Source organism: Glossina fuscipes, unplaced genomic scaffold (assembly GCF_014805625.2).
Source record: "Glossina fuscipes isolate IAEA_lab_2018 unplaced genomic scaffold, Yale_Gfus_2 86, whole genome shotgun sequence".
NCBI lineage: Eukaryota > Metazoa > Arthropoda > Insecta > Diptera > Glossinidae > Glossina > Glossina fuscipes.
In genome coordinates this window covers 3,363,149-3,371,488 of record NW_023998440.1, presented here as the reverse complement: position 1 = coordinate 3,371,488, position 8,340 = coordinate 3,363,149, and the positions used below count along the sequence as shown (strand labels likewise).

Genomic DNA, 8,340 nt, shown 5'->3' with positions numbered 1-8,340 from the left:
AAAGACTTTTTCTTAAGTAATCTAAAAAAAGAAGAAAATTGACAATCGAACGCGAGTGCATTAAATAATTCAGTTCACTAATTATATTAATGACGTAACCGGACTCCTGAGTCATTTTCACCCTTGAAAAAAAAGATATTCCCAGTACAAAAAAAAAAAAATATTCAGTTGAAGTTTGTCGTCAGAAAAGAAAAGACTTTTTTTAAGTTAAAAAAAAAAAAAAAAAAAATAAACATTTCTTACGGCACTAAGAAAGAGCTAAGAAAGCGAGAATAAAGAGACTCTATCGCTAGTTTCAAAAGAACCAAAAACACAAAATGCGTGTAATTTTGCACATGCAAGCCGGTCAATGCGGAAATCAAATCGGTGGTAAATTTTGGGAGAAAAATTAATGACGTAAATTGCCGAAAACATTGAAGAAATATTGGACTACGTTGCATATGTGAAGATACGAGTGGCAGTAGTTTCAAAATTAGATTTATCAAGTTGTTAATTGTTTCCAAGATCTCGGTGAGTTGTTATTTTTTTTTGTTAACATAGATTATAATTCTTATTTTTATTATAATCATAATTTTTGAACCAGAATACACATTTGACACTTTTAGATTAACACATTTGTAACAACAACACTTTAATAAAATGTTTGTAATCTAATTTATGTTGTTTTGATTCTGGCTGGCGAAGTAGGTGATCACCTAACACACTCACATTCACTACACATCCACTTACATCTAAAAATTTATAAAGATTCTATAGGGCAAAGTCACTTTCAGGAACCCCCCAATTTTCGGCGAGCTAGTCAGATAGCGTTAAGAGCCCTTTGAGCTGCTTTGCATGCTACACAATATAAAAATTGCAACTTCAGCAAAGCTTAACAATTCTTCATATTGAACAAAAAAAACTGTTGGAATCATAGGAAAATGGCACAAAATATTGTAAACAATCTCGCATTTAAAGCCTCTTCTGTCCGTGAGATTAAATACTCGTTTTAGCCGTAATCATTAATAGATTTTCCAATTCAAATTTTTAAGCAAATGTATAATTTGTTTGGCTAACAAGACTTTCTTATTTAAGAAAAGAGTAACGGATGTGCTTTGGAACCATAGATACAAATAATATTTGTAAATGAAGCTTTTGATTCTTTTTGGTCATTTGATCTCCAAACGCTGGTCGTCCACGTCTTCTAAAACATACTTCTTTCAACTCCAAAGGATATCCAATGATTCCCTTCGTCAGCATACGAATACGTAGTATATTCTGCACGGTTGCTAAATATCTCGATTGAGCGACACGATAATGATCCATGATTAAGCTGCATCTGTCAATTGGTATGGTCTTCGCCGAACGTAGCGTTCTGGTGTACTCGTATCTGCCCATAACATGTTAATGCCTGACAAATATGTATCTTCAAATGTAGTTACTGTTTCGTAATCAATGCTCATAACGAGGGCAGTAAGTTACAAATACAGACTGACTTTTTGAATTATTCTCAATTGTAAACAAATACTCTCAGATGTGACCAAATTATTTTTGATTTACCATTTACGAATAAAACGGTAAATGAGTGAGACCAGAAGAAGAAGGACTGCCGCTATCAAGCCCATTGTAGTATATTAGCAAGGAATTTGAAAACTATTCCCGGAATAGTTCAGTTCCGGAACTGAGAAAAATAATATTTTTGCAATGTTCTTCTACATAATTGCAATGGTAGAATCTCTCTAACGCTTTCCAATGTTTCGATGCCTTTGCAAAGGAATGGATTGGCAAAACACTAAAAATACGCTCTAGTTTCCTCAGTACGATCTCATTATTTGATTGAAATTGATTATCTTGGAACAGCTTTTTTATTATTGGCAATCAGATAGCAAACCGTTGTGGGTCAGATCCAAACTATACAGCGGATGGGCAGCAATTAAGACAATCCGTACGTATAGTCAACATGCGAATACAGCTCAGGGGCGAAATTTAAGAGGTAAGAAGTGTCCTTTATACAGAAAGATCTCAACTTCTGCATCTCGCCTTGAACAACTGGTGTATCGCCTAGCAAATTGGAAGGTTTTCCAAATGTTCCTTAGCTGTTAAGCAGGATGTGCAGGATTTGTTACAAATGGTTCAGGGCATCCGTCAAGATCAATTATGCATAATGCAGATTTGTTAAGGACTAATAATAAATCAACAAAACCAACAACAAAGAACGCAGATGCGAAATTTTATACGTTTTTCTATAGTTTATTAGTTTGATTACTTTTAGTGAAATACAAAAAAAAAAAAAAAAGAGAAAATGTTTCAAAGATAATTTAAATGTTAAAAAAAATCAATCAATAAGAAGAATAAATTACATTTAATATTAGTGTAAAAAGAGACATTAAAACAAAAATGGTCTTTATTATTTATTTATGTGCCACTTTACTTTTTATATCCTATCATTATACTGGATATGCTTTCTATTTGCATTTGTATTTGTATTTCTAGACTACAATCGCTTAATAAATACTAGTGTGCTTATTGCACCCTTCTTCATATCAGGCAGGCGTTGAGAGGAAAATGTTGCGTAATTCTTCTTCTTTCTTTCAACAGGTGCCAACAACTGAACACGTCCAACAGCCTAATAAGACTTAAAATAATATCGACCGATTCAGAAAATGGTTCTGGATTCCAAGCAGTTATGCCTGCCTCGTTTTTTTTTGTCCTCAATCCACAAGCCGTAATTTATGAGATATTTTGATGAAATTTAGTACAATGGACCACCTTTTCGACCACTTCTCATTAAACGCCGCTTTATTTTAAATGATGCGCCATGTGATGTAGCAATTTGCTGCAGTTTTATTGTGAACTTTATGGGATTTTTTCACACTAACACTTTAAGTAAGCTTACAATATATTTACGTCAAGTCCTAATCCAAAATCTTGTACACTTTGGCAGTTAGAAATTTTTCCCTATAGTGAATACTTCGACCCTTTCATGCACTAACTGATCATGGCAAATTTTTTAAAAATTCTAGATTAATATCAGCCTTAGATTCGAACTTATACCTTTTTGGCTACTGCAGCGCATAAGAATCATGCGTACTTTTGATTTGGTCTGTCTTTTTAACGGAAAATAAGTTTGAGATGCTTGAAAACCATAAGCACGTTGTCGCTTTTACTCAGGTTAATTATGTTAGTGGTTATCATTGTATGCATTGTCCCTTAACCGTTTTTGCTTGGTTGTAGTAACTTATAACACACTGCACGCAGCTGGCCCTGTAAATAGGGGAGTTTAATCCTCGTTATGGCTATTAGGAATTGAAGCTCATTAGACATCTGTTGTTCATAACATTTTATGATTTTTATGCCAGACCCGTTAGAATTAATAATTCCTGCATTTGGCGGTTTTTGTTGGCGAAGAACTAGACTTATTCGAAGTTTAAAGGAACAAGCGAAGACATTGTACCGGCATAGGGCTCACGATTACATGCCCTACACAATCCCACAATTCATATAATGACTTTTTAGTTTAACCATTTTTAATAGCGGTCGACTTAGGTGACGACTAAAATTGTTGGTGGACTAAATTTCAACAAAATATCTCATAAACTGCGTCCTGTAGATTGAATATAAACATATTAGTTTGGGGAAAAAGAAATCCATTATTTTTATATGAACTTCAGGACTTTATTTAACATGCTTCGGATTGTCCGATTTGGGTCAAATATGCACCGTTTTGTTGTATGATTTGTTGCTATTTTAAAGGTAACTTCAAAATGCCTCTCTCATAGAAGTCCTGGTCTCTATTTGCAAAAAACTCTACTAGTCGATTTTCACAATCCTCCCTAGATTCCAATTTTTTATCATTAAAGAAATTTTGCAATGCAAGAAAAAGTTGATAATCGCTTGGTGCCAAGTCCGGACTGTATGGCGGATGCGTTAAAACTTCCCAACCAAGCTCCCGAAGTTTCTGACGAGTCACTGTAGATGTGTGTGGCCTAGCGTTGTCCTGGTGTAACACGACACCTCTCCTGTTGGCCAATTCTGGCCGTTTCTGGTCAATCGCTATCTTCAAACGGTCCAGTTGTTGACAGTAGAGATCAGAATTCAGCGTTTGGCCTTATGGAAGCAACTCATAATAAATAATCCCCTTCCAGGCGCACCAAATGCATAGCAAAACTTTCCTGGCCGTTTGAGGTGCTTCACCGCTCTTTGACCACGATCGTTTTTGCATAGGGTTATCGTATGTGATCCATTTCTTATCTTCAGTCACCATCCGTTTAAGAAATGGGTCTATCGCATTCCGTTTGGCCAAGGCTTCGCAGATGGAAATTCGATCCATCATGTTTTTTTCTGTTAATTGGTGTGGAACACAAACATCGAGCTTCTTTTTGAATCCAGCTCTGTGTAAATGGTTTAAAACTGTTTTATGGTCGATTTTTAGCTCCTGGGCGATGTTACGACTGCTAACATGCCGGTCAACTTCGATCATTTCTCCGATTTTATCGACATTTTCGACGACCGGCCTACCTGTGCGAGGTGCATCTTCAACATCAAAAATTCCTGAACGGAATCTACGAAACCAAAATTGCACATAATTGGCTGTTACAGTATCGGAACCATAAACACCATTCACAATTTTAGCCGCCTGGCTTGCATTTTCGCCTTTGTCAAAGAAAAACTGTAAAATGTACCGAATTTTCTCTTTGTTCACTTCCATTTTTAACACGCTGTAACTCACAACTGAATGCACCAAACAAAAAACAGCAAAAGAATTTTTTTACTGCGAAATGTCACCTTTCCAACGAGCATAAATATGAAATTGTTTGATCGATACTTTACGAAAAATATATCAGTGCAGCCATCTACCGAAAAAATAATGGAATTCTTTTTCCCCAAACTAATATATGGCGGTACAAACAAACTTAAATAAAGGTGAGCCTTGCGAGTACCACATACATCTGCACAAACTTAGTATACCCTTGCACCACTGATAGATATTATCCACACATTAGCGACATAACTTATGGCTACGTAAAGGTCACAATTTTATTTATTAAAGTATTTTTCAGGCTTCTCGTGCTACGATGGTCGAATGATCGAAGACTTTCTTTTGGAAAACAGTGCCGTCAGCATTCAATACTTTTACGTTAGAAGGGAAAGATATCTCAAACCGATGCATAACTTAACCGTTACAGATATTGTGATCCGTTCTATATAATCTAAGAACATGTGAGTAAAAGTTAAAACAACTGAGACATACAACAATATACTCGTAAATTAACATAAATTTTCAGTTCTTATTTCAACTAATCAAAATTTTTTAAAATAACTGTTCAGTTTGATTTTTACAATAATATTTTTCATTAATTTTCATTTAAATTATTAAACTATAAATTTTTAAATTTGACAAATAAAACATTATATTCTCCTGAGTATGTATAGTTTATTGTATCGTGAACTAAGAAATCAAAATGAAAAAAACAAATTAATTTCATTTTATAAGCGTAAGTGACGACCAAGGTTTTCATATACTGTACTAATATCAACCTTTAAAATTCCGCGCATCAGATCGTTTGAAGATGCAAATAACAAGCATATTCATTTTCGAAGATGTAACTATCCTGTGAGATCTCGCTTGGAAAAAGCACATTTGATTATTATTGTAATTAATTAGTGTAATGAAATGGTACCCTACACCAGTTTTGCTAAAGGGGATATATTTAGCTTGAGAAGGGCTTGGAACTGATGCACTTTTTATTATACCAATCCACCGTTTGTTCTTCTTGTTTGTTGGGATTTGATTTGTGAAAGTAAGCTAACCAGATAAAAGAGCAAAAAAATAAAAAAAAAATTGAAATTCGCCGGCGTCCTGATCCTAAACCAACATCAGGTCAAAGAAGAAGGCTACCTTCTCGTTTTATTTTCGATTTTGCGTGATTTGAACTCTTTGCACGTTAAGCTTACGATTAAAACTCACACAGGAACTCTGCCTGATTTCGACATTCAAGGCAACTACATAATAACATGTGTGGTCATAGCAGACGACTAGCATCTAAATTATTTAAAGTAACCTCAGTTTCCAAGCAAACTGAGCGGGGAGCATCGTTTAGGCTTGCTTGCAATTGTGAAAAGGTTGTGCCATCTAATGGTTAGTTTTTAACTTAAATATTTTGTTGCAATAGGTAGAATTGGACACCACTTGCTTTATCTTCTTTCATTCAGATTTCAACTTTCACATTGGGCTTGCCTGCTGGTAAAAAGTACGCCACACTGCAGATTCAGCATTTGTATTGACTGTAGTAAAAAATCCTGAGAGTGGCTCATTGATTGCTGCGGTCGGTATTGAGGAGGTATTTAATTGCAATTAATTGCGATTGAATTTGTTGCTCAGGGAACTTCAAGCGTGGTGGTTCCACTTGGTTAGTGTAGGTTCCATCACCAAATTTAAAAAGCCCTTATTATCGGCAAAAATCACTTGTTGGCCATTAATAATAGCCGGTCATAAAGGAGAACTTCTGACAGCCATTAAAACTTGGTTTTCGAAATTGAAACCGTCAATCTGGAAAGTGGGAAACTTACTAAAAGAAACTGCTTATAAATGATTACTTTAATTAGTTTTACCTTAAAAGCAATTCTAATTTCTATATAGTTTGCTTGGAATTCATAGTTCGGCTAAAGCACAATCGATTTGCTTAGGACATACCGTCGGTTGCTTATCCCACAAATAAGCAAGTGATGTGACTTCAAACCTCCTGCAAAAGATTAATTTTAGCTTACCCCCTTTTCTTTAAACAAAAGCACCATTAAATGCTTGTTCGAAATGCTATATCGAACAAACGACTTCCAATTCATATTCGCCCGGTATTATGGGCCTGAATGAAAATACGACATTAATATCGGTAATTGCGCTGCTATGCTCTTGACGGCCATCTGGTGAACGTAGCTGCATCTGAATGCCAAGTGCTCTACCCGAGGTAAGGTAAGGAAAGGTAAGTTTCACTTCCTTTAGTTCTCAACTCCATCGTGGAGGCGGGGCAATACGTTCGAAGGGAGGTAATCCTTTTTATCGTTTAATGCATTTTTAGTGAGGCTATTATTAAATAAACTAATACAAAATTTGTCTGCAGTGTAATGACATTTCGTTTTTGTGCTTGTATTAAAATCAACTTTTCATATAGCTCGACCTTACGCGTATATAAGTCTTTTTTTGATACGTCATTCTGGCATTTACATGAAAAAATCATTGGTTTAGTCCATCTCTGTTCAACATACCAAAAAAAAAGAAAAAAAAATTCTTTTATCATACAGACGAAAATAGAGCCAGACAGTAAATTTTACAATTCGCCTTCCCAGGCGTTCAAGTTAATTGATTTGTATTATGATTGATTGATTTTTATTATGAAGCTGTGATGATGCGACCGCCTCTTACTTACAATTTTACTTCGACTTCACAGAAAGCTATTTCTGCGTGACTTTTTATAAAACCGCCAAAGCCGACAACTTCATTCGTTTTCACAGCCCGGATATACGTGAAAATTTTAATTAATAAAATGAAGAAGAAATTCAACTTAAAATAAATCTCTTTTGCCGTTTTAGTTGCTCGTATTTGACATTAAGATTAGATATGAAAAAAACGAAAACATTGTGTAAAGTGTTGCCATATGCTTGTTCTCTCGTTTCATGATCAGCTGTTCATTATGCTCGGCCTACTATGCCCAAATGAAAATAGAGAAATAGAGAAAATAGAGAATGTACGAACAAAAAGACTTAAAAATTGTTAATATTCTCGAGATGGTTGGTTGATTGAAACAAAAATCGCAACATAGGGAATAGAACGAACGCCTTAGGACTCAATCGGGCTCTGGTTGGTCGCCAGTTAGTGTTGATGATAACGTATGTTTAATGTCTATTGGCTTCCTGTTGGATGCCGACGGCTTTTATTAATTTGGTCCGTTAGATAATTTGGTCCGTTAGATAACACAGTGGCGTTACCATTTAACCATTTAACAGAGCTGCCATTTTTTGACTATTTTTCTTATTTATTACAAGCGACACACACGCACACACACACATCAATGCATGTCGATGTTCGGTTTATGCTACGATACCATATTTAAGAAATTTGTTCAAATTAGTACCCAAACATTTTCAAACTCAAAGAAAATGTCCCCATTTAATAAAAAGTTCTGTTTATACCTATTGTTGATCATGTTGCCGCTTGCTTTCAGCAATCATTTAGTTCATAATGACAGTCTTCATGCTGTCGTTGGGGTGTGCACAACCAACTTCAGCGTGTTACTCAATTGAAATAAAGAAATAAAGAAAAGAGTCAAACATAACCTAGAAAGCAAAAAATTAAAAAAATCTTAG

General features: G+C 35.1%; 1 long non-coding RNA gene across 2 annotated transcripts; it reads right to left on the bottom strand.

Moving 5' to 3' along the window:
* Positions 1 to 5,403: 5,403 nt before the first annotated feature.
* LOC119638246 lies at positions 5,404 to 7,584 on the bottom strand. 2 transcript variants are annotated; one of them, XR_005247405.1, is made up of 3 exons: positions 7,404 to 7,584; positions 6,592 to 7,229; positions 5,404 to 6,529 (listed from the first exon to the last, which is right to left on the bottom strand). It is a non-coding gene; the product is annotated as an uncharacterized LOC119638246 (long non-coding RNA). The 2 variants fall into 2 exon arrangements; XR_005247406.1 differs by having other exon boundaries at positions 5,405 to 6,529; positions 6,592 to 7,075.
* Between the last annotated feature and the right edge of the window lie 756 nt (positions 7,585 to 8,340).